Source organism: Orcinus orca, chromosome 13 (genome assembly GCF_937001465.1).
Source record: "Orcinus orca chromosome 13, mOrcOrc1.1, whole genome shotgun sequence".
In the NCBI taxonomy this organism is placed as follows: domain Eukaryota; kingdom Metazoa; phylum Chordata; class Mammalia; order Artiodactyla; family Delphinidae; genus Orcinus; species Orcinus orca.
In genome coordinates this window covers 42188253-42215875 of record NC_064571.1, presented here as the reverse complement: position 1 = coordinate 42215875, position 27623 = coordinate 42188253, and the positions used below count along the sequence as shown (strand labels likewise).

At 43.0% G+C, this 27623-nt stretch overlaps 1 long non-coding RNA gene across 1 annotated transcript in view; it reads right to left on the bottom strand.

Moving 5' to 3' along the window:
• Positions 1-5008: 5008 nt before the first annotated feature.
• LOC125960772 (uncharacterized) overlaps positions 5009-27623 on the bottom strand; it is a 423385-nt gene continuing 400770 nt past the window's right edge. The window contains exon 2 of the long non-coding RNA XR_007470784.1: positions 5009-5216. This is a non-coding gene — a long non-coding RNA (uncharacterized LOC125960772). The remainder of the gene's footprint in view (positions 5217-27623) is intronic.

The window sequence follows — 27623 nt, the reverse complement described above, 5'->3', positions numbered from 1 at the left end:
CCAGTGCAGCCACTCTCCAGGGCCAAGACCTGGTGAGTAAGCGTTGCCTGGTGCACCCCGGCTTCAGTCTCCTCACAGCTAAAAGTCAGAGGCACGGTACTGGGTCGTCTTACAGAACTTCTCTGAGGATCCTATGATACAGCTCACGTTGGTGTTGGTTAAGATCATTTGAAGTGCTTTGAAAATTCAAGAATGCATTATCAGAACTGACTCAGAGCCTTGAGCACAGTAGGAACTGAATAAACATTTCTTGAAGGGAGTAGACTCCCTATTCTCCGTTTTATAACAAGAAACCACATGGATGTTTCCCTGTCCCCTGAAATGACCCAATTCCTGCCTACATATTCCCTGAGTGCCTGGGCTCAGGTTTTCTTGGTGAAAAGAATTTTAAAAGCAAATCTATCCCAATCTCTCTGAGAAAGAAAGCATTTTATTCTCACCCAAGGACATAGACAAAACTTGTTTATATGGAGCAAATGACGACATTTTAGAGTCAGGAAAGTCTGAAAATGAAGGAGCCTAAGAGAAATTAAGGTTCCATTTTATCTCCCTACTTCATTTTCAGAGAAAGAAACCAAAGTTCCTGAACTGTTTGGCTTTGTTACGCAGCCGAGGAAGGTCTCCGATTTCCCACCAGGTACTGTAACCTTTGTGCCGCCTTTTCACTGGTAAGATTGCTCTCGTAGAATATAACTTCAGAAAACTGCTGTTGTCTGAATGCCTTGCTTTACAGAGGAGAAGCCTGAGGTCCACATGGCCCTCTGCTGAGTCTGAAGGAGGAGTAGCTACAGTTACCTGGAAAGACAGAGGAAAGCCTTTTCCTCCAGGCTCCGAGCAGCACCCTGGTGACCTGTGGTGGACAGCTGTTTTTTGGGGAGAAGCTATACAAAAACTTTCCTCTCAGAGGTGCTCTATTCTTCTCTAAGGCCGTATCTGACAAAGTGCTCGCTACTTCAGTGGTCTCTGGTGGAGATGACAAGAGGCAAAAGTGCTGTGTTCGGAGGAAACGCTCCTTTCCCAACCCCTCCTCACTAGGAACAGCCACTTCTCTCTTCAGGTAACAGGCAAATATTGTTGAGCCCCTGCTGCTCCTCCCAGCATTCGCTTTGGTTTCTTTCACCCAACTGGATAAGTTGGTCTTCTCCTCAGGTCAGGAAAAAAGAAGGAAGGTTTTCTTCTTTGGCTTTGTTGGTTGGGTTGTATGAGATCTGACAAGGAAGAGTCAAGACCAAGGAAAGGAGTTTAAGAGTCGAAGCTTCTTTAGGTCTTCCTAAGCAAGAGTAAATGCACCTTTAAATAGGCGGGTACCACGTGAAGCTGGTGCATCCCTCCCTTCTACCCAGTGGTTTCAGGATTCAGCTCTCTGATACCTATGGAAAAAATGATTAAAGCTTTCCCTGAAAAACATATTACCTCCAAGCACTATTATTTCAGAGATCAGAGCCTCTCCACTTGGACAAACACCCTGGATACCTGAAAGGAAGGGGAATAAATGGGCCATGAAACCCCAGGAGTAGAAGGAATAAAATGACATAGTATCCTAAACCTGAACACACTATGGTCTACTGTTGGTTTTAAAAATTAAAGCGTACTCCACCTAGAGCTTACACTCTCTGCCAGCCCTTCAGTATGTGGGAAGATACGTGTTCACAGTTCCTTTGGGAGAGTGTCAAGAAGAGAGACGCAAATGGCTTGTGTTTCAGCTCTTCCCACAAACACCCCCTCCTCCTCTCTAACTCCAGACTCCTCTAGGCCAACTGTCTTATTCTGTAACCTATCTATATGGTGTTACTGCTAGTGAAAACATCTTGATCATCAAAATATGAAAAGCTGGAGCACATTGAGATGGGTCGCACTCTTTGGAGTGTAACATAGGAAGAAAGCCCATTCTTCCTAGAGAGAAGCTGACTCAACTTGTGAGTGCTAAAGTCAGCCTGAGAGGCTTGCAGATCCACTGGTCTGCAGTCTAGTTTCCTCCATCCGCATCTCTGTAGAATTTCCCTCATCCCCGTACACACATCCCATTTGCCCCTCTGCTCTTTCGGTCTTATCGTGGATACCAGTTTCAAACGGACTTGACTTGCTGGAAATTGGGTGGAACGTGACAGTGCCTCCACTGAACTCTTTGGTCAGCTTGGGAGATGGCAGAGCTGACCCCATGAGGTATGGGGGAGGAAGTGGAAGATTAAGACCTCAGCGAAGCAGCCAGAGAACATGCCAAGGTGATCCAGTCAAGCAGGAGGCTGAGTGGTACCATCTGTGTTGTGGCTTTTGGGGCGGTGGTGAGCAGGACACAAGGGCAGCAGAGAACAGTGAGGCCCAACACCTGGCCAGACCAGCAGCGCTCATTCCCTTTGGCTCATCCTGAAACGGAAGAGTTGCCTTTGGCTCAGCCGCTTTTAAAGAATTCTTCATCTCCCTTGTCTTGAATGTTTACTGTCAACAGCCCACTTCCTGCTCCCATTCTTCTCCCCGTTTTGGAAAGGTGTAGAAGAGGTACCATATGTGGACTCCCTCCGCTGACATGTTTCTAAAAGACCTTGTCGACTGGTACTAATTGCTGTGACTGCAGACTTTCATTCATCCCGGCTGCTGTCGCAGACTTCTTTTGCTTTCACATTCTCGGCCAATCCCACATTCCCATGTTGTTTCGTTGCCACTGACAAGACTTCAGCTTCCAGAGTCTCCTACTTCACCGTTGCAACAGCCTTCCTAGCTGTCCTTCAGCGCGTAGCCCTGGATTTGTAGAGCTCAGGGTGACTTTAGCTGAAGGCTCCTGCTACTTGGAGCCCGTTTTCCCCTCTGCCAAGAGAGCCCAGGCACCACCTTGACTCCTTTATTCACGGTTGAGGCTGTTGAGAAGCATACTCATTTCAGGTGGGCTGTGTTTAGGAACTCAGAGCACATCATTCACAACTTATCTCTGTTGATATGCGCATTGTTGACCCGCACCTCTCAAGGCCACCAATCAAGGCTGCAACTTTCTATCTCCAACAAAACCCCTGTGATTTGATGGACTCACTGGGCAATATTAAAACCTGAGGAGGGAAGCGAAAAGGGAGGCTTTATGAAAGTAACTTCACAACACTATCCAATTATTAGTATGCTTTTTCATAATACCGACGGTTTCACATTTTATTGAGAGAGAGAATTTTTCCCTGGCTCTCTTGGGAATGATTTTATTGAAAGCATCAGAAAGAAGAAGATGGCTGCAATCATTTCCACAGTGCCAGGGGTCAGAATCTTTGACTGGTTTGGTGTAATGTGCACATATAAAATTTCACTCAGTGCTTATTCATTGCCTTTTATTTAATATATAATCTGGTTAGATCTACTTTTGTTTCTTTACATATACTGCTTGCCTGCCTTACACTCTTCCTTTGGCTGCTTTAATATGTATATATTAAATCATCTACATTTTTCTATTTCCTCTGATCAGGAGTCTTGCATGAAGGGAACACTTCTTTGCTTTTGCTCTTTTTACACAGTAAGTCCAGTGGCAGAGGTAGAAATGTGCATTTATCCATAGCAAAGCACTTAATTGGTGATAGCCATTTAGTTTAGAATGCTGTTGTCCCTTCAAAAGTAAATGCTTTCTCCTTTCCTTCCCCTCTTTCCTTTCTCTGTATTCCACACACATTCCCATCCAATTAAAAATCAGTCTCACTGAAGGGGAGGGGGGAAGATGGCGGAAGAGTAAGACGGGGAGACCACCTTCCTCCCCTACACGTGGAACAACTCCTACAGAACACCTACTGAATGCTGGCAGAAGACCTCAGACCTCCCAAAAGGCAAGAAACCCCCCACGTACCTGGGTAGGGCAAAAGAAAAAAGAATAAACAGAGACAAAAGGATAGGGACGGGGCCTGCACCAGCGGGAGGGAGCTGTGAAGGAGTAAACGTTTCCACACACTAGAAGCCCCTTCACGGGCGGAGACTGCAGGTGGCGGAGGGGGGAAGCTTCGGAGCCGCGGGGGAGAGCGTACCCACAGGGGTGCGGAGGGCAAAGCGGAGAGATTCCCGCACAGAGAACCGGTGCCGACCGGCACTCCCCCGCCCGAGAGGCTTGTCTGCTCACCCGCCGGGGCGGGCGGGGCTGGGAGCTGAGGCTCGGGCTTCGGTCGGAGCGCAGGGAGAGGACTGGGGTTGGCGGCGTGAACACAGCCTGCAGGGGGTTAGTGCGCCACGGCCAGCGGGGAGGGAGTCCGGGGAAAAGTCTGGACCTGCCGAAGAGGCAAGAGACTTTTCCTTCCCTCTTTGTTTCCTGGTGCGCGAGGAGAGGGGTTTAAGACGCTGCTTAAAGGAGCTCCAGAGACGGCGCGAGCCGCGGCTAAAAGCGCGGACCGCAGAGACAGACATGAGACTCTAAGGCCGCTGCTGCCGCCACCAAGAAGCCTGTGTGTGAGCACAGGTCACTCCCCACACCCCGCTTCCGGGGAGCCTATGCAGCCCGCCACTGCCAGGGTCCCGGGATCCAGGGACAACTTCCCCGGGAGAACGCACAGCGCGCCTCGGGCTGGTGCAAGGTCACATCGGCCTCGGCCGCCGCAGGCTCGCCCTGCACTCCGTGCCCCTCCCTCCCCCCGGCCTGAGTGAGCCAGAGCCCCTGAGTCAGCGGCCTTTAACCCCGTCCTGTCTGAGCGAAAAACAGATGCCCTCCTGCGACCTCCACGCAGAGGCAGAGCCGAATGCAAAGCTGAGCCTCCGCAGCTGTGCGAACAAAGAAGAGAAAGGGAAATCTCTCCCAGCAGCCTCAGGAGCAGCGGATTAAATCTCCACAATCAACTTGATATACCCTGCATCTGTGGAATACATGAATAGACAACCAATCATCCCAAATTGAGGAGGTGAACTTTGAGAGCAAGATTTATTATTTTTTCCCCTTTTCCTCTTTTTGTGAGTGTGTATGTGTATTCTTCTGGAGATTTTGTCTGTATACCTTTGCTTTCACCATTTGTCCTAGGGTTCTATCCGTCCGTTTTTTTTTTCTTTTTTTTTTTACTTAAAATTTTTTTTCTTAATAATTATTTTTTATTTTAATAACTTTATTTTATCTTGCTTTATTTTATGGTATTTTTTCTTCTTTCTTTCTTTCTACTTTTTCTCCCTTTTATTTTGAGCCGTGTGGATGAAAGGCTCTTGGTGCTGCAGCCAGGAGTCAGTGCTGTGCCTCTGAGGTGGGAGAACCAACTTCAGGACACTGGTCCACAAGAGACCTCCCAGCTCCACATAATATCAAATGGCGAAAATCTCCCAGAGATCTCCATCTCAACACCAGCACCCAGCTTCACTCAATGACCAGCAAGCTACAGTGCTGGACACCCTATGCCAAACAACTAGAAAGACAGGAACACAACCCCACCCATTAGCAGAGAGGCTGCTTAAAATCATAGTAAGTCCACAGGCACCCCAAAACACACCACCAGACGTCGACCTGCCCACCAGAAAGACAAGATCCAGCCTCATCCACCAGAACACAGGCACTAGTCCCCTCCACCAGGAAGCCTATACAGCCCACTGAACCAACTTTAGCCACTGGGGACAGACACCAAAAACAACAAGAACTACGAACCTGCAGCCTGCAAAAAGGAGACCCCAAACACAGTAAGATAAGCAAAATGAGAAGACAGAAAAACACACAGCAGATGAAGGAGCAAGGTAAAAACCCACCAGACCTAACAAATGAAGAGGAAATAGTCAGTCTACCTGAAAAAGAATTCAGAATAATGATAGTAAACATGATCCAAAATCTTGGAAATAGAATAGAGAAAATGCAAGAAACATTTAACAAGGACCTAGAAGAACTAAAGATGAAACAAGCAACGATGAACAACACAATAAATGAAATTAAAAATACTCTAGATGGGATCAATAGCAGAATAACTGAGGCAGAAGAAAGGATAAGTGACCTGGAAGATAAAATAGTGGAAATAACTACTGCAGAGCAGAATAAAGAAAAAAGAATGAAAAGAACTGAGGACAGTCTCAGACACCTCTGGGACAACATTAAACACACCAACATTTGAATTATAGGGGTCCCAGAAGAAGAAGAGAAAAATAAAGGAACTGAGAAAATATTTGAAGACATTATAGTTGAAAACTTCCTAATATAGGAAAGGAAATAGGCAATCAAGTCCAGGAAGCGCAGAGAGTCCCATACAGGATAAATCCAAAGAAAAACACGCAACGGCAAATATTAATCAAACTGTCAAAAATTAAATACAAAGAAAACATATTAAAAGCAGCAAGGGAAAACAAATAACACACAAGGGAATCCCCATAAGGTTAACAGCTGATCTTTCAGCAGAAACTGTTCAGGTCAGAAGGGACTGACAGGACATATTTAAAGTGATGAAGGAGAAATCTTACAACCAAGATTACTCTACCCAGCAAGGATCTCATTCAGATTTGATGGAGAAATTAAAAACTTTACAGACAAGCAAAAGCTGAGATAGTTCAGCACCACCAAACGAGCTTTACAACAAATGCTAAAGGAACTTCTCTAGGCAAGAAACACAAGAGAAGGAAAAGACCTACAATAGCAAACCCAAAACAATTAAGAAAATGGGAATAGGAACATACATATCGAAAATTACTTTAAATGTAAATGGATTAAATGCTCCCACCAAAAGACACAGACTGGCTGAATGGATACAAAAACAAGACCCATATATATGCTGTCTACAAGAGACCCACTTGAGACCTAGAGACACGTACAGACTGAAAGTAAGGGGATGGAAAAAGATATTCCATGCAAATGGAAACCAAAAGAAAGCTGGAGTAGCAATTCTCATATCAGACAAAATAGACTTTAAAATAAAGACTATTAGAAAAGACAAAGAAGGACACTACATAATGATCAAGGGATCAATCCAAGAAGAAGATATAACAATTATAAATATTTATGCACCCAACGTAGGAGCACCTCAATACATAAGGCAAATAGTAACAGCCATAAAAGGGGAAATCGACAGTAACACATTCATAGTAGGAGACTTTAACACCCCACTTTCACCAATGGACAGATCATCCAAAATGAAAATAACTAAGGAAACACAAGCTTTAAATGATTCATTAAACAAGATGGACTTAATTGATATTTGTAGGACATTCCATACAAAAACAACAGAATACACATTTTTCTCAAGTGCTCGTGGAACATTCTCCAGGAAAGATCATATCTTGGGTCACAAATCAAGCCTTGGTAAATTTAAGAAAAATGAAATTGTATCAAGTATCTTTTCCAACCACAACGCTATGAGACTAGATATCAGCTACAGGAAAAAATCTGTAAAACATACAAACACATGGAGACTAAACAATACACTACTTAATAACCAAGAGATCACTGAAGAAATCAAAGAGGAAATCAAAAAATACCTAGAAACAAATGGCAATGGAGACACGATGACCCAAAACCTATGGGATGCAGCAAAAGCAGTTCTAAGAGGGAAGTTTATAGCAATAAAATCCTACCTTAAGAAACAGGAAACATCTCGAATAAACAACCTAACCTTGCACCTAATGCAATTAGAGAAAGAAGAACAAAAAAACCCCAAAGTTAGCATAAGGAAAGAAATCATAAATATCAGACCAGAAATAAATGAAAAAGAAATGAAGGAAACGATAGCAAAGATCAATAAAACTAAAAGCTGGTTCTTTGAGAAGGTAAACAAAATTGATAAACCATTAGCCAGACTCATCAAGAAAAAAAGGGAGAAGACTCAAATCAATAGAATTAGAAATGAAAAAGGAGAAGTAACAACTGACACTGCAGAAATACAAAAGATCATGAGAGATTACTACAAGCAACTCTATGCCAATAAAATGGACAACCTGGAAGAAATGGAAAAATTCTTAAAAATGCACAACCTGCCAAGACGTAATCAGGAAGAAATAGAAAATATGAACAGACCAATCACAAGCCCTGAAATTGAAACTGTGATTAAAAATCTTCCAGCAAACAAAAGCCCAGGACCAGGTGGCTTCAGAGGCGAATTCTATCAAACATTTAGAGAAGAGCTAACACCTATCCTTCTCAAACTCTTCTGAAATATAGCAGAGGGAGGAACACTCCCAAACTCATTCTATGAGGCCACCATCACCCTGATACCAAAACCAGACAAGGATGTCACAAAGAAAGAAAACTATAGGCCAATATCACTGATGAACATAGATGTAAAAATCCTCAACAAAATACTAGCAAACAAAATCCAACAGCACATTAAAAGGATTATACACCATGATCAAGTGGGGTTTATTCCAGGAATGCAAGGATTCTTCAATATACGCAAATCAATCAACGTGATCCACCATATTAACAAATTGAAGGAGAAAAACCATATGGTCATCTCAATAGATGCAGAGAAAACTTTCAACAAAATTCAACACCCATTTATGATAAAAACCCTCCAGAAAGTAGGCATAGAGGGAACTTTCCTCAACATAATAAAGGCCATATATGACAAACCCACAGCCAACATCATCCTCAATGGTGAAAAACTGAAAGCATTTCCACTAAGATCAGGAACAAGACAAGGTTGCCCACTCTCACTACTCTTATTCAACATAGTTTTGGAAGTTTTAGCCACAGCAATCAGAGAAGAAAAGGAAATAAAAGGAATCCAAATCGGAAAAGAAGAAGTAAAGCTGTCACTGTTTGCAGATGACATGATACTATACATAGGGAATCCTAAAGATGCTACCAGAAGACTACTAGAGCTAATCAATGCATTTGGTAAAGCAGCAGGATACAAAGTTAATGCACAGAAATCTCTGGCATTCCTATACACTAATGATGAAAAATCTGAAAGTGAAATCAAGAAAACACTCCCATTTACCATTGCACCAAAAAGAATAAAATATCTAGGAATAAACCTACCTAAGGAGACAAAAGACGTGTATGCAGAAAATTATAAGACACTGATGAAAGAAATAAAAGATGACACAAATAGATGGAGAGATATACCATGTTCTTGGATTGGAAGAATCAACATTGTGAAAATGACTCTACTACCCAAAGCAATCTACAGATTCAATGCAATCCCTATCAAACTACCACTGGCGTTTTTCACAGAACTAGAACAAAGAATTTCACAATTTGTATGGAAACACAAAAGACCCCGAATAGCCAAAGCAATCTTGAGAATGAAAAACGGAGCTGGAGGAATCAGGCTCCCTGACTTCAGACTATACTACAAAGATACAGTAATCAAGACAGTATGGTACTGGCACAAAAACAGAAATACAGATCAATGGAACAGGATAGAAAGCCCAGAGATAAACCCACGCATATATGGTCACCTTTTCTTTGATAAAGGAGGCAGGAATGTACAGTGGAGAAAGGACAGCCTCTTCAATGAGTGGTGCTGGGAAAACTGGACAGGTACATGTAAAAGTATGAGATTAGATCACTCCCTAACACCATACACAAAAATAAGCTCAAAATGGATTAAAGACCTAAATGTAAGGCCAGAAACTATCAAACTTTTAGAGGAAAACATAGGCAGAACACTCTATGACATAAATCACAGCAAGATCCTTGTTGACCCACCTCCTAGAGAAATGGAAATAAAAACAAAAATAAACAAGTGGGACCTAATGAAACTTCAAAGCTTTTGCACAGCAAAGGAAACCATAAACAAGACCAAAAGACAACCTCAGAATGGGAGAAAATATTTGCAAATGAAGCAACTGACAAAGGATTAATCTGCAAATTTTACAAGCAGCTCATGCAGCTCAATAACAAAAAATCAAACAACCCAATCCAAAAATGGGCCAAAGACCTAAATAGACATTTCTCCAAAGAAGACATAAAGATTGCCAACAAACACATGAAAGAATGCTCAACATCATTAATCATTAGAGAAATGCAAATCAAAACTACAATGAGGTGTCATCTCACACTGGTCAGAATGGCCATCATCAAAAAATCTAGAAACAATAAATGCTGGAGAGGGTGTGGAGAAAAGGGAACACTCTTGCACTGCTGGTGGGAATGTGAATTGGTACAGCCACTATGGAGAACAGTAGGAGGTTCCTTAAAAATCTACAAATAGAACTACCATATGACCCAGCAATCCCACTACTGGGTGTATACCCTAAGAAAACCATAATTCAAAAAGAGTCATGTACCAGAATGTTCATTGCAGCTCTATTTACAATAGCCAGGAGATGGAAACAACCTAAGTGTCCATCATTGGATGAATGGATAAAGAAGATGTGGCACACGTATACAATGGAATATTACTCAGCCATAAAACGAAACGAAATTGAGTTATTTGTAGTGAGGTGGATGGACCTAGAGTCTGTCATACAGAGTGAAGTAAGTCAGAACGAGAAAGACAAATACCGTATGCTAACACATATATATGGAATCTAAGAAAGAAAAAAAAAGTCATGAAGCACCTAGGGGTAAGACGGGAATAAAGACACAGACCTACTAGAGAATGGACTTGAGGATATGGGGAGGCGGAAGGGTAAGCTGTGACAAAGTGAGAGAGTGGCATGGACATATATACACTACCAAACGTAAAATAAATAGCTAGTGGGAAGCAGCCGCATAGCACAGGGAGATCAGCTTGGTGCTTTGTGACCACCTGGATGGGTGGGATAGGGAGGGTGGGAGGGAGGGAGACGCAAGAGGGAAGAGATATGGGAACATATGTATATGTATAACTGATTCACTTTCTTATAAAGCAGAAACTAACACAGCATTGTAAAGCAATTATACTCCAATAAAGATGTAAAAAATAAAAAATCAGTCTCACTGCACAGTCAACAGAGAGTATTTTAAAATACAATAGATTTTTCAGTTGAATTATTAAAATGCAAAAAACCAAATCCAAGAGCTAAGTTTCTAAGGAGAACTTTCTGACTAAAAGCTTCTAGTCAAAGGACATGAGACCCAAGGAGACAGACGGAAAATGATCATTTTTATCTGTGAGAGTCCAATAGCTCTCAAGATACGGGACTCCTTGATAAAGTTGGCTTAGAGGATGACACTGAGTCCTGGACCAAAATGGTTGCTTCTTATACCTCTCCAATGGATTGATGCCTAACTGAGTCTTGTTGAAAAGTTGAACTATAGGTTCCCAATTTGTTCAGTAGCCTATTATAGAAAGATCCAAAAACATTGCCTAAATAAAACAAATGTACTTATCTCCCACATAACAGTAGTTTGTAAGGAGGCAATCTAGGGCTTCCAGGGTAACTCCATTAAGTCATCCGGGGCCTGTATTCTCCTAAGTTAAGGCTTTGCAATGTTATGAGTCTGTACTTGTGATCCAATTAAGTGTACCCCCTCACTCCTTAAAGAGACTTTTCAAATATTCCATGTAACACTCACTTTCATCTCTGTGGCCAAAACTTGGTCAATGGCCATACTGAGTTGCAAAGGAGGCTGGGTCACCTAGTCTTTTAGCTAGATAATATTGGGCTTGCTATGCATCAGGGTTCTTATTTCTAAAGAAGGATAGAAAGAACATTGAGAGGTACCTAGCAGTCACTACAAAACTTGGCTGTGAAAGGATTATTTCTATAATCTAAATCTAATCTTATCTCCTTCCTGTTGACTCCCCATCATCTATAATATAAAAACCAGTCTTATAATAATGATATACAAGTAGAATGGCCATATAATTTATCATGTAAACTGGGATATCCTTGAGAGTAAAAGGGACACCAGGACAACAGGGGTATACTGACTGTCCCAGGAAAGTTGGTATGAATGATCCAAGTCCAAACCACCTTTCAGAGCTCATCTCTCTCTCATTTCCCCAACAGCACTTCATTCTGTATCTATAAAAATAATTAAAATTTCCCCAAACACAACATGATTCTCTACACGTCATCACTCTGGTCTGGAATTCCCTGCCAATCTTATATCTGGCAAATTCCTATTTATGCCCTCTACCTCCTACCCCAGCTCAGCTGTTGCCCTGAGAAATCTCCCCTAACCAGTCTCTCTCAATTTTCAGAGGCTTCATCACTTCCTTTTCTGTGCTTTTTTTCCATTGAAAATTATTTGCTTTCATGTTTACCTCACTGTCAGAATAGGCTAGGTTATGGTATGGCAACAGCCAAACTCTTCAATATTTATTTATTGCTCACACTTTATGACCAACTCCAGTTGGCTGAAAGGCCCTGTTCTTGGTAGTTTATTGTAGGGTGACTGAAGCTACAGTGAATTTGATGTCAGGAGCCAAGTGTCTGTGTCCAAAAGGACTAGCCAAGCCAGAAATAAAAAGGTGGGAAGTGAACTCCAAGAAAAAGATTGGGATCACCATCCTGTTTCTCAACCCAGATATATAGGTCAATATTCCAGGGCTTATGGGATAGGTGATCACTGATCAGAGATGAAAGTTGGCTGAGTTCTGCTCTGATATTAGCATTCTGCCAGGAACATGCAGACAGGTTTGGTGAATAAGAAAGAGAGAGAGAGAGAAGACATCCCTGAAAGTCCCTCAGATGGTGGGAAGAGATGACAAACCTTGTCTAACAGGAGGTATGCTGCAGATAACTGAGGAATGGTCAGTTATTATCAATAAAACTAAGTCCATCCTTCCAACCCATGTTTTCATGTAGGCATGTCACATCTTTTCTTGCCTGAGTCATCAGAGATGCGGTTGCCACCTTCTGAAGAGCCGAGTAAGTACACGGGAGTTGACGGCCCCTTTGCGCGGCAAGTCGGGGAGGACGTCACATCCACTAGCGTCTGCCTGCATGACTGGAAGGTCTGGGTCGGTAAGCATTCCATTTAGTTAACTGTTAATGACCATAAAGGATGATGGGGAGGCCCTTAGTAGGAAAACATCCTGAAAAGAAAAACTATTCTAATTAACACTCGGAGGTGCACATTACGCTCAGGGAATGGCGGCTACTAATAACAGTGGCGATGATATGCAAAATTCCTTAGAATATGTGAGCTAGGGGCCGCCACATGGTTTTTCAGTGGCTCCTCGTCACACCATCCAAAAGGCTGCTCAAGGCCAAATACATAAAACGTTTGGCACAAGGAGTGTGGAAAATGTTCCAATGATGCGTTTGTTCAGTAAACAGAGCAGCCACTGGTGTCAAGGCCAGCCAAGGCAGAGGAGGAGAGGGCGAGATGGCCCCAGCCACAGTAGCAAAGAAAAGGACTGAGCAGCAAGAACTGAGAAAAAGGACATGGGAAGCAAAGACCTTGAAAGAAAATAGTACTGGGCTCCACTCCAAGCCTGAATTTAGGAAGACCCTGGGCCAGTACAAACTAAAATGGCGGCATCATTTCACAGAGGGGCTTCACTGTCAGGCACTATTATTCCAATCGCTGACGCTTGAATGAAATGTGGTATAATTGGGTCTCCAAGCCTCCGCATCAGGCGACATCAGTTGCCATTTTTAAAAATGATGGTGGCGGGGAAGGAGATTCATTTTTCTTTTCAGTGTTTTGAAGTTGCCACACTCTGCCACTTGTACACTATTTGGAAGGACGGTGGGACTCCTGGAGGGGTCTAAAATGCCAGTGGTTGAGCCCATGAAGAGATATGGGGAGTTGATGGCAGAGGTGCTAAATGTACCAGAGGAGGCAGGGTTAAAGTGGGTCCCATGACACGTCTTTTTAAGTCTCCCTTTTCGTGCCGTTTTTCTTCCCCATCAAAGAGTGGGTTTCTGCCCCCCCCCTTCCTCTGGCTTTCCTTCTCTCCATTTTGCATATAATGACTGGGATCTTGTCCAGCTTTGGTATTTTTTTGTTCCCTTGGACTTATTAATGTGACGTCTATGGTTGTGAGTCAGAAAAATTGCTGTCAGAAAGAAAAACCTATTCCATGCCAAATGGATAACTCCTCCCCCGGTGTGGCACTGTGGATACACATGCCTTTGTGTGTGCTGTTTGCTTCAATGCTGTTTCCAGATTTGGGGTGCAGGTAGAGGAAGGAGAGAAACTTGGGGAATATTTAAGCATCTTTGTATTCTTCAGTTATACCTACAAAAATAGAAGCAAAGTTGTGGGTTTTTTTTTTCTTAATGTGTGTGTATGTGTATGAAAATTGTCTTTAAAGCAAAAAGACAATCTGAGTTTTAGACTCTCCTCTGAGCAGCAGAGTAATATTCAGAACATAATTCCCTCTGGTCTAAAGTGCTTTCCTTCCCCACCAGTGAGCATCTCCTTCCCCGTTAGTCTTAATAGAAGTAAATAAATATAATTTGCAATGTAATCTGGAATCTTTGCTTCAAAAGTCCCTATGCCAAGGGAAAACTGGCAAATACAGTTTAAGCCAATGTTTTCCAAAAATAGTTCTTATAGTTTCAGATTTTTTTTTTTTTTTGACTGTGCCACACAGCATGTGGGATCCTAGTTCCCTGACGAGGGATCGAACCTGCACCCCCTGCATTAGAAGCTTGGAGTCTTAACCACTAGACCGCCAGGGAAGTCCCTATTTTCAGATTTTTTAATACCCAGTTGAGGAATCAGAGACTCCTCCTATATCACATGATGTCATAGTATGAAACTAAAACAAATATGAAAGTGCTGTTATGACATTCTTTACAAAAATGTAATATTTATCCCTAAGCATAGAGTCAAGTGGGTAATAATATGAGATTGGCACTCGTTCTGAAAAAAAGAAACGCTTTTTTTCCGCCAAGTCCGTGTATCACATTATCAAGTATGGGGAAATTTTAGAGTGTTGCTAAGTCAAGCGTTGTGGTCTATAAGAGCACATGACCTCAGTTTTACTTCAGTTAAAAGGTTGAGTTGATTCATGTGGTGGTCTTGGGAGAGCCACTTCCTCTCCCTCACTTCTCATCTGTAAGATGGGCTGATAAATTCTTCTCTCCATACCCCACCAATATCCTGGGAAGAGACTCATAATAGACTCACTCAGTCATCATGCATTTATTATTCAACACACAGAAGTGTGCAAGGCACTTACCACGGGGCTATGTATGTATGGGAAAGCATCACCAGTCTCTACCTCCTTAAGCCTTCCCTTCCCCTCACTGACTCTTCTAACAGCATCCTTGACTGCATTTGTTCTCTCAGCTATGAAAGGCAGGAACACCAGATGGTCCCAACCCGCAACTCCTAAAGGAACAGGAAGCAGATACAGACAGCGTCCCATCTCTCTCTGCTCTGATAATGGTCTTGGACGCAGCAGATACTGGGCTGAGAGGTAGAACCAGACGGTCATTTCTGACAATGGGTTTCTCTCTTTATAACTAACTGCTGGAGAAACAGGCCCCAGGCTGTTCAGGGGGCTGCTGTGAATTCCTTTTGCCTTCGGTGAGGCCAACCCACAGAGCTGAGAGGGACTGTGAGAATGTTATTGCAACTTCTTAATTCAAAACATCTCTAGAAAGAGACTTCCCGGGATGGGGCTGGAGGAAATGGGGCTGCTCAGCTGGGATGAATTACTGAGAGTGCTGGGTTATTTTTGCCCCCTAGTGGTTAGAGGCTTAGGGACCCCCATGAGCTAAATGGTTCTCGGCACCAGGAGGATATTCACCACTGAAAAAAGGAGGCCGTTGGGTGGAGCAGAAGGACACCATATAGAATCAGCAGATGGTCTGACCTCAGCTCTCAAGACCCCAGTCCCCACACCTGCAAATTGAAAAGGATGGACTAGATCACAAAGAATTCTTTCTTTCACTTTTATTAGTATTTGACTCCAGAAACATAACCTGTGGCACTGCGATTCCTCCCACATGTTTCCTAAGGGCAACAGAGGCGGAGCATAAGGTCCTGCAACTTGCTCACTGAATCTCACAACGTTGCAAAAACATGTGAACATGCCATTGATTCTTTTCTTCCTGTGTCAACTTTCTAGGCTTTCGGATGCATTCTACTACAGTAGGGGAATAATGACTCCATAGCATCTGTACAATTTAAAGTCAAGCTGCAGACATGCATTTTTCTGGCTAGTGTTTCCAACTCAGAGGCTCCTTACCATTTCCTCTCATTTTTTGGCCTAAAGAGAAATGGATTGCGTGCTCTTTTCTGGTGCTGTACGAGGTCTGCACGAAACTTAAGGTATCATTTAATCAAAGTCAATCAAGTTGAGAGGATGAAATGGATTGAAGGTACATTATTCAAAGGGAGTTAGAGTTAATTTTTCAGGGCACGAAAGTGACCCTGGGTCACCAGGGAGTGTCAACAAGAAGAATTTCAGGTAACTAGAAAAAAATGGATTGCACTGTTCAGTTAAAAGTGGAGGAAAATAAGAAACCCATAAACTCCTTTACTAAAACTTCTTTCTGTCTGGCTAGAGTGAAAACGGAGACAATGAAATCATTTTCAGCAAATTATTAGTGCAATATATTTCTTTTCCTTTCAAGAAAAGGAAACTAAAGGATGGTTGTGGCCTTTTGTTGTAGATAGCTTTTCAGAACAGTGTAACGTAAACAGATTATCTGCAGTGTTTATTCAGTGTGAAAAAACAGTTCCAAGAGCCCCAGGTGCTTGCCAAGATCATAATTGTACCTTCTTAAATACTTTCATTACTTGGAAGCACAATAAGTGAGGCTGGGACACATGCTTTCCATTTTCTTGTCAACAAAACACCTCCAAGAAATTAAGCTCTATTTTCTCTAGAAAATTTCTCTAGAACTATTCAGAGTATATGAAAAGGAAAGGGAGGTGGGGCTTTGGTTTAATTTCTTTATGACCTTGAAAAGAAGCACATAAAATCTCCCCTCCAAAGAAAGAAAAAGAAAGGTGGTGGCCCAAATGTGGGGTACAGGGTGCCTCAAAACCAGAATATTTGGTTCAGCGAGGATTCAGGAGTGCAGAGTATTCAGGAAACATGACTGGATTGACACACGGTAGGTTGTTTTGTGGAAGGAGCTGAGCCATGCTGGGGTGTGAGGGGTGCAAGAAAGCCATAGGACGAAGTTCAGATTATATATGGGAGAACTCACTGGGCCAAGTCCCCTTCCGCAGGGGCTTGTCTGATCATAAGGTGAAGGGGGATCCAATTCTGCTGGTGCATTTTAGTAACTTCTGAATCAATTAGCTATCCCACGCACCCAGTCTCAGGATAAAAAGTCAGATTAGCCTCTGTGCCCCTAACCTCACAGGAGGTTTCGTTCATAAGGAGAGCTTTTCTCTGTCCTCCCTCCTAACCTGTCCTTTTTCCTTTCACCTTCAGTCACTGTATTTTCACCAGCTTCTTCGTCAGGCTTCAGTCCCTCCGGGTATGCCACAGCTGCTTGTATACATATACAAACATGTACCTTCGTGGAGCCCCTGCTCCATTTTCCTTAGCTTGATCATCATATGATAGTGGTGAAAGTTCTCCTAGATCCGGAGCATCCTGAAAAGATACAGAAATCAGAAATGATGCAAGTCAAAACTTCAACAGATTTTCCATATCTGTGTTCCTCTCTTCGATCACATTCACCTCAAAACCACTGCTTGGAGGGGTATGCTGGCTTCTAGAGAGTGTGAGAGAGAGACAGAGAGAGAGACAGAGAGAGTCTGTGTGTGCCTGTGTAGGAACTGAATGAACTGGAACTTGTCTAATCAAAATGGTCAACTAATTAGAATTTTTCTGCACGTGAATTTTAGGGGAATTGAAAAGGAATCAGGGAATTCACAATATTAAACTCCTCTGCTGGACACTTAGGCACGCATTATTTGGGTTAATCTTCACACACACATTCCCAGGTAGGTTTTTCTAAGCCCATTTTACAGACAAGGAAACTTAGGCTCAAAGAGTTTAAAACAGAGGCCAGCAAATTATGTCCCATAGACCAAACCTGCTCCCTACCTGCTTTTGTAAGAAAGTTTGTTAGAACTCAGTGCTACCCGTAAGTTTGGGAAGCTCCTTCAGGCGACCACAGCATAGTTGGGTCATTGTTCCAGAGACTGGATGGCCTAGAAGGCCATACTGAAGATCTGGTTTTTTACTGAACAAGTTTGTCAACCTCTTGTTTCAATAGTATCACTATCTTCACCCAAAAAATATGTGATACAGAGAGGATTTGACCGTTAACCTTTACCTTTCTGGTCCCAGACCCTACTGGATTTTGAGACAAGAAGCAAGAAAGTACAGTGATGTCAGGATTTTTTATTGACTGAGCACAATTGCAAACAATTATTTTATTTATAAAAAAGAAAGAAAAAATTACACTGGAATGCTCTGAGGTCAGTTTTAGAATTAATGCAATCTTTACAAGTCCTACTTCTGTCCTGGAACTCAGGGATGATGGAGAAGTACTCCATGATCTCCACAGTTGTATTGATACATTCATCTCTATTCTTACTAAAGCAAAAAAAAATGGGTTAGGACAGTGCTTTCCATACTTTAATGTGCACACAAATTACCCAGAGTTTCTTGTTAAAATGCAGATTTCGATTCAGTGATTCTGGGCTGGTGCTGAGAATTTGCATGCATAATGAATTCTCAGCCAATGATTACACTGCTGGTCCTCGAGCCACACCCTGAATGGAAAGGGTTAATACACTCATGTCAAAATCCTCAACCAGAAGGGTTTTGTGTCAAACATAAATTACTCAGAAAAATCAAATAATCTCTACATTTTCCCATAATCATCAGGTTCGTAGTCATTTGATGAAAAGTGACAGATTCAGGTTAGTTTATGTCACTAGTTCACATTGTACGGTCCCAGGGTAGAGCGGCATCAGCAACCTTTGGACACACCTGTGTTCTGTGTTCTGCCAACCCTTCCAAGGTGATTCTGTGCTACCAACCCCTTCTGGTGATCCTGATGCATGCTAAAGCTTGAGAACCACTGGTTTATGCGATGGATAATTAATCAGGATTTGTTTGTTTATTTATTCTGTGAACATCCTGTAAATCTCTTTTATATGTTCAGTCTTTGTCTATACAGTGTGTACATCTTTACCTAGCAGAGGAAATAGGAAAATAGTGAAATGAGGAAAGACACATTCTGACATGATTCCAGGCCTTTCTTCCCCTGGAGAAGGGTGCAGATATTCCATAGTACAGCTATTATTTGACATCAATCAAATATTTGATTGAACTTTGATATTCCCATAGCAAAGTTTCTTATTTGGTGAGTAAAGCCTGCCGCGTATGCCTGTTCCACGTTCGTCTAAGATGAAGTATGGCCCTGATAGATCCCGGGGAAAGCTCTGAGAGGGCAGGGGAAGGTGCATTTGATTTTTAGGACTTTTTGCTCGATTTCTTATTGCTCCTTCTAGTACCATGGTGCTTTCTTTTGGACAACTACCTGAGGATCTTAAAAAAATGAGATTTTTTGGGCTTCCCTGGTGGCGCAGTGGTTGAGAGTCCGCCTGCCAATGTAGGGGACACGGGTTCGTGCCCCGGTCTGGGAAGATCCCACGTGCCGCGGAGCAGCTGGGCCCGTGAGCCATGGCCGCTGAGCCTGCGCGTCCGGAGCCTGTGCTCCGCAGCGGGAGAGGCCACAACAGTGAGAGGCCCGCGAACCAAAAAAAAAAAGAAAAAAAAAAAGAGATTTCCATGAAATTAGGAGAAAAGTCTTAACATATGAGTCAGACCGTCATGTGCCACCTCAGATGATCTCAGCTCATGTGGGAAGCTTTGGGCTGCACAGCTACCACTTCAGGGGTGAACGGGTCTGTGTGCATCCTCCCCCTGCCCTGGCTTTTTCCACTGTTGACGCCGGTGTGAGTGACGCTGCAGGACCGTTGAGGACTCACGTGTGTACAGCCCTAGAGCGTGGGGAAGCTAATGCCCCGTGGAATGAGCCTTTGACCAACGGTATAGGCAGAAGCCAGCAGATATATCTCCCGCCCTCCTACCACTAACCAAGTGTTGTGAGACACAGCTGTCACACAGCATCCTTTTAGGATCAAGTGGACAACATGAGGTGAGCAGGGACATGTGCTCCCCAGCAGGGGCCAGTTGAGCGGTGCACTCTCTTTCCTGTCTCACCCCCTTTGCTTTCCTGCGCGTTCAGTTCCTAAGCAAACCGAAGCGCATTCACTGGGCCCTAGACTCTGCTTCCTGTGAAACTCAGGTGAAGGCGCCATATTATATAAAGACAGAGGTCAGAAACTTCTTGCTGATCATCTCACAGTCTTCAGTAGAAGTTCTAGCTTGTGGAGGACATTTGAAATTTGAAAGGTGGGGTTGGGCTCTTAGTTTATGGCAATCCGATTACTTCAGGGTGGATGCAAAGAGCTCCTTGGGCATGGAGGGTAGGTAGGGTCGTGGCAAAGCACAGAAGTCCACCCAAACAGGGTAACTGTGTGAGGGGGAAAATCCACCCTACTGCCCGAGCTTCAGAAACACCCTCAGAGAACGGTCCAAACCCCTGCCCAGAACCACTGCCTCGGGATCTCCTGGAGCAGGTATTAAATGTTTATTATGTTTTACATTTCCAAGCATGATTCTGATAGGCAAGTAGGGTTGCAAACCATTCGGGTAGCATAAAAATACACATCGGAGTGAACAGATGTGGTTCTGAATGTCTCTTTCCCTTATTTGTCTCAGGACCTTGGGTAAGTGATTTACCTTTTGTGAACATCAGTTTCCTCATCTCTAAAATGGGGATGATGATAACACCTACCTCAAAGAATTGTGTTGCTTCAGTTAGCTCATAAAGCACCTGGAACAAAGTATGTGCTCGACCGCGGTTATTTCCTGGCCCCTCCCTCCATCCATTTTCACTGTTCTCGCACTGAGTGCACATTGCGTCCTTTCCAGCCACGCTTCGTTACCTGAAACCCTGCTGCTCTTACCTGGCTCCTCCCCACTCCTTTCCCTGTTGCACCTCACTGCCTGGAATTCCCATTCTCCAGGCCTACCTGGATTACCCTTCTGTGAGATCTGCCTGAACTCGGCCGTTTCCATAAAGCTTTCTTTCACCACTTCATTTTGCAGCCCTCTCTCCACCGCTGAACTTTCTGGTACTTATTGTCTTTTCCACTTAGCATTGATTCCTTTGCTTCCTTGTTGTAACTTCGCATATCCCGAGTTACCTTCTGAGGAGATCACACTGCTCGAAGGAAGGCACCGTGTCCCAGACTTCCTGGGACCCCTTGGTGGCCACTTTGGCACTTGTAGCATTGGTTGCTAGTTTTGGTTGGAGTGGCTATTCTCCTTTCCCGGAGAAAACTGAGTATGAGAAAAATGCTACCGGTTACATACTCCCAGCCTCCAATCCTGAATCCAGCCAAACTGCTTAACAACAGAAAAGTGTCTGTTTTTTCCCAGTTTGGTTTAATGATTTTCCTGCAGATCCACAACTCTTTCTATCACAAAGAAATCATTTTATCCTGCTGGGTAATTAATACAAATGTACAGTATGGCAAACACATTCCTGTAGACTGCTTATTTTGCTGGTAAATTGCAGGAAATGCTATACAGTACACCTGGGACACCCTGCAGTTTGAAATTAGAATATAAAGTGCCTCCCCATTCCTCCTACTTGGCCAGGATACTGGTCTGGTTGTGCAAATCTTTCTAGTTAGACATGTAATAAACTGGGATGATGGCAAATTCATTTACTTCCCTTTAGCTGAAAATTAATAAAGATTTTAATTCAAAGCTTAAAAAAAAGACCCCGCCGGGCTTCCCTGGTGGCTGTGGTTGGGAGTCCGCCTGCCGATGCAGGGGACACGGGTTCGTGCCCCGGTCCGGGAGGATCCCACATGCCGCGGAGCGGCTGGGCCCGTGAGCCATGGCCGCTGAGCCTGCGCGTCCGGAGCCTGTGCTCCGCAACGGGAGAGGCCACAATGGTGAGAGGCCCGCGTACCGCAAAACAAAACCAAACCCCACCACCCTGTTTACTAGACGGGGTTGTGCTATGGTGTTGGCTCTCAGTTGTGAATTCATTCAGAAAACATATGCCACATACAAATTTGTAACCAAATCTTTAGAGTTTAAGGTATTTGCCAGTAAAACTCCTTGGCCAAGCTCTAGTTCTGTATGATGTCACATCTGTATGAGCCCTGTGATAGCATTAAACTGGCCACAGCTGTTTCTGATTGAAGCGCTAGAGCCCTCTTAAAGGCAGGCTGCACCTCCTCTCCGCCTCTTCCCTCCCTCTTCCTGAGTGGCTTTCTTTAACAAAAGGACTCCTTTATGAACATCGTCAGTGGGCTTTAGCTGGTTATTCTCACAGCAAGTTTGTAGTGACTTGGTTCAGCCTTGGAATGGTTTTGTATACCCACATGCAGGGAGCGCACACACACACACACACACACACACACACACACACACACACACAGAAGGTCCAGAAAGGTTTTCTTCTTGATAATTGCTGTGTAACTCTTTCCTAGGCCTGTGTGCTGGAGTACAAAGTAAACACCTTGGCATCTTCCTTTCTGGAGAGAATAGTCCAGTCCAGAACAAGCAGCGTGTGAGAAATATCAAACCTCATCTCTTCCTGGAAGGGTGGCCTCAGGGTGGGTGGTGTACACTTTGCTGACATCTACCCCCTCTTTCTGTTGCCTGATGTGCTCTAGTTCAACAGTGGTCCATAAACTGTTTCTTAAAGGGACATATAAGAAATAGTCTAGGCTCGCAGGCCACACTCTGTCACAACTATTCAGTTCTGCCGTGGTAATGGGAGGCATCCGTGAACACTTCGTAAGTGTCTTTTGTATTTACAAAAGCTTGCGTTGGGTGGGACTTGGCCCATTGGCCTAGTTTGCTGACCCTGCTCCATTCAGAGTGTGGTGGCTGGGTGACAGTTCGAAACTGTTTAGAAAGGTTCCACGACGTGGTAAGTACAGAAACTGAAGGGAATGGTTAGCAACTTCTATAGCAATGTGACGCTGCCACGGCATTCGAGTGCATGAGCAGTGCCTTCCTTTCTCTGAAGAAGGAGCAGACTAGTTCAGACGCTGTTGACCTTGTGTGGGGTTATTGCATACTGTGAAGCTGTGTACCCGTCACGCCCAGGAGGACACGTAGAGGTCCACGATGGATGTAAAAACAAAAGCAAAAGAAGACAAAAGCGATGGATGGGTTGTTTACCGCAGAAAGTTAGAGAGGCTGCTCTCGCAGACCCTGAAGGAGACGGATGTCAGTGTTCCAATCCCTACGTCTAGTGCCACTTGCTTCTCTGGGGAAGAAGGGCTGGATAGTGGTCTCTGCTCTGCCTGCTCGAGCCCCTGCAACACAGCATCTCCGCCTGCCTTGTTGGTACTTTAGAAACAAAGAGGCCGTGCTTCTGTCTCTAGGGAGGTAGCTCAGCAGCCCCAGCTCCTGATGCATCATGGGGAAGGTTAGATTTCTTTTTTTTCTTTTTAGGTCTTGTGGGGAAAATTATTGGTTAGAGTAGACCCGTAAGGAATGGGGAAGGAGGTGCAAATTGCTGAACCTCGAGAAAATGAAAAAGAAAGCCTTGCTGCTTGAATCCAGACTGTTTTCTATTTTGTCTCTCTTTTCATTCTCTATCCAACTTCCCTGCAGTAAAGCCACCTTACCAGTCAGGCCTCTTTTATAGGGTGCTACTCACAGGGTTGGCCTCACAGTTTGTAAACACATAGAAACTTATCTGGGATCTAAGGCTGAACTCTTCAAAACCCAAAGAAAACGTTGGAAACTTAAGTTTGTTAAGGAAAAGTATCAAATGCCAAATTTTGATGGGTTGGGAGCATTTTAAGATACTAGTGCCATTGGACTCCTATCCTTAAAAGCCATGATGTCACTGTAGAGGAACAAGGTGTCAGGCTGTAAAAAGATCAGAAAGCTTTTGAGAAGTTCCTAGGCCACGTTGGGAAGTTTATATGCAACGCTGTACAGCAGATACAGTGTTCTTTTTCTTCTTCCCTCCACCTCCTTCACAAGTACCCCTGCCAAGAGCATGAAGGTGAGGCAAGCACTGCCTGGGGATATAGCTGGCTTTTATTACTAGAACTTGTTTATTCTTTCACAGAGTTGCAGTAAAACTTTTTTCAAAAGTTCCTTGACTTAACTACTACATGAAATATTAAATGGTCAGTATACCTTTTAGAAATAGCATTTATTTTTACTTTCCATGAAGTGGGGAAGATACTTTTTCTCATTTTGGCTCAGAGCTCTTGGTAACATAGCAATTATTTGTGTATTTTCATTTAAGACTCTGGAATTCTTGTTCTAGATCTCCTTAAAGACTTATTGTGTTTTTCTCTCTCTGTCTCTCTCTCTCTGTCTCTCTCTCTCTCTGTCTCTCTCTCTCTCTCTCTCTCTCCCTTCCCAAGGACTCAGTACCAATAATGTTTTTTTTTTAATAATTTATATTGATACACTTTCAAAGACAAGGATCTCACATTCTGATGGTAAACTATTCGGTAAATCATCTGTCAAGAATGATTAAGGGCCTGGAGAAACTGATTTATGAGGAAAGATTAAAAGAACTAATGTGTAGAGCTTGGTTAAGCAGAGACTAGGGGGCAGCTGATAGGCATCTACTAAAATCAGGAAGGGATGGGACTGGAGGAGACGGGAGAATTATCTCACCTGAAGCAGGGCTCTAACTGAGAGTAATGAGAAGAAATTCAGGAGAGGAGGATGTGAGATGGGTATCATAGAAGTCTTTCCGACATCGAGATCCATTAGATGGTGGGCTCATCTCTCAGGAGAATTGATGTAGGTCCCTCCCATCCTCTGAGACATGAATGCCCACCTGGGGAGCAAGCTATGCTTCAGGGAACTGCAGACTGCTGAGTATCTGTGAGATGGGCAGCTTCCTTTTGTTCAGTTCTTTGTTTCATTTTCAGAGTGTGCTCATCCTGATGCCTGAGTCTTTGCAAAATAATGTATAACAATAGCAACAAGAACAAAAAAGGAGGTTGAATGGCTGGTGTGCCTGGGACCCGTATCTATTGATTCCCCCCTGTCCTCTTAAGAGATTTTCCCTTTCCTCAGTATTCTGAAGCCTAGTAGATACACAATGTGTTAAGTTATAAAATAAAATGAAATAAAATAAAATAAAAAAGAAGGGTAAAAGTAGAGGAAGGAAATATCCACTTTTCGTACTGATTTGAGAGATATAAAATACTTTGAACGTTACTAGTAAAATAAATTCACCTTAAATCCCACTGACAAAAATAATGTTAACAAGTCACTGTATGTCCTTTTTTACTATCGTTTATGCATTAAATAATTTCCACTACTCTTATTGTTTTAAATTACTTCAATTTTCGGGTACTTATACTTTCTACCACACTGCACATTTGGTCGCTCCAAATACAAGCAGAGTTGGAGCTAAGGCCCAGGTGATTTCCTTCCCCCACTAAAGCAGAGCTCTTGGTACACGGTGGGATTTTAACTGACCCATTGTGGAAATCCTGGCCAGATTCTGTTTAAATTATTTGCATACGAGAGAAGTGAGGCCTCAAGATCTTAAAATAACATTTCTTTGGCTATTTATTATTTTCCTCTTTTTTTCTGCCCATGAGTGTAAACAAGGAATTATAAAGGGCAGATAGGGCTACGGAAGTGAGAGATTAAAAGAAAGTGATAGTGAAGGGGAAAAAAGAGAAAGAGGAACGGAGAGAGGAAATAAAACTGATTTCAAGGGATTTACAATCTGGTTACTAATCCTCTCAGATCCCTAAGTTTCATATGTATTTTCCCTGTGAAACACAGTATCAGCAGAAGGCTAATATTAATTTGAATCTCTCTTAGCAGCAGATAAAATATCCTAAAATTGTGATGTTATTTAAACAAGGTCAAGAGAGAGAAGGGCACATATTGACGTGACAAGTCACTTTGAGAAAGATAAGATTGCATAGGTAAGAAAAGATCATATCCAGTTAGGAAAGAAACTAAATTTTTTAAATTTTGTATGGCTTCTCATGCAAATAACAAGCTCAGAGAATGCCATGGTAAATACTAATATCTAGCAGATTTCACCTGACCCATATATGAAAACAAACACATTTTCTGATACACTGATTGTTTTCAGCATTGATTCAAACCTCTGCTACTACAGATGAAACAGCTAGTTGTTCTCCTTAAAAGTCCTTATGTGGATTTTAGTTACCTGATAGTTAAGTATTTTTGTTGAAATTTTAAGCTTTCAAAGAAATTCTTGTTATTATGAAGACATAACCTAAATGTCCTTTGTAAGACTTCCATAAAATGTTGGAAACAGTATCTAAATTGAAAATGTAGTGTTCCTTTACCCAATCTTTTTTTTCCCCACATGTGTGTGTGTAATATTGGTTAGCAAAGAGAGAAGGCAAAGCTGTATTTCACCTTTGTGTATTAACACTAATAGGAATGGAAACACGAGCCCTCCCCATCTCCTCCCCCATCAACCCCAACTGACTTTTAATCATCTCCCCTCCATGTATACATGCCTGTAATAAAAGGAAACCAGAAATAGATTTGAATCTTGCTTCTAGCTTTTCTGGGTTTCCGGTTTTGTTTTCCTCTTCTGTTTGTCACTTTTGTGGATGTTTTGTGGATGAGAGTGTGTGTGTGTGGGGGGGGGGGGGTTTAATTATATGAAAATTGAACTGGGGGTTCAGTAACCAGTGGCTTGAAAATTAACTGAATTATGAAAGCTGAAATGTTGCTCATAGCATCAGTTAATGACAAGGTCGCCGCCACTGTCATATTCAAAAGAAATGTCACACTTGAATGGGGCTGAGATGGCTGTGTTGTCCCAGGGTCCCAGGTAGAGACCATGAAACAAGGGCTCCTAGTGTACTGTTTCATTCCATGTTTGAATCTAACACATTCTTCTTTCAACTCATTTTGGTTCTGCTGTGTTCCCATAACATATGGAGTCCCAAGGTATTCTGCTATAACATGGAAACTTTTGGGGCTGGGAATAACAGATCATGAATAGATTGGAAATTCTCTCTAAATACCCCCTTGGGTGGTTGATGTAAAGGCTCATTGTGTGTTGTTTCTATCTTTTACAAAAATCAAATATGTCTAGAATTATTTGAGTCCAACAGGCTCTATTAGGGATCTGAATGTCAGCATACCCCATACACAACCAGATAAATGATGACAGATGTATGCCCCTAGTATCTCCTCCTATATCCCCAGCTCTGGGCAACTGTAGTTAATTGAAAAAGAGGAAAGAGGAAATTGAGTTTGGGATGGAGTCAGTTGGAGATGAAGGGAAAATCTAAATAAAAGACTTTGATGTTAAGCCTGTCCCAAACCAGTTGGCAGCGTTGACATAAGTATTGCATGGGAGCAGGGGTTGGGAGTGGAGGGCTGGAAGAGCAATAATTCTGCAGAGCAGTGAGCCAGGGAAGGAGCATGACTGAAGGGTGACTAATAGCCCCAAAGGATGTGAGGTGCGCCTCGGCTTCCTTGGACCCCAGTGAACCCCTGAGGATCAGAATGTGGCTTCCGCACAAACAGGAGGCAGGTAGCTGCCCTGCCACCCCAAATATCACAACCTCCTCTTCATCGGGCAGAAATAGATTGTACCTGATATTGTACATACATTGTTTTCTCGCCCTTTCTCTCTGAAGATAAGAGTTACCTAAGACGTAAGCCTCGAATACACAAACACGAATATACTTTTCTTTTCTCTCTTTCCCACCTGGAGTCCAGATTCGATGCATCCCCTTAAGGGTCTTCAAGGAAAAAAAAGAAAAACTAAAAGCTACAGTTTTCCTGTCACTGTTAAGTCCTTGACTTATAACACCTAATTTAATCTTTGCAATAGCCCAGTGAGGTTAATAATACCCCAGTTTTAGAGATGAGAAA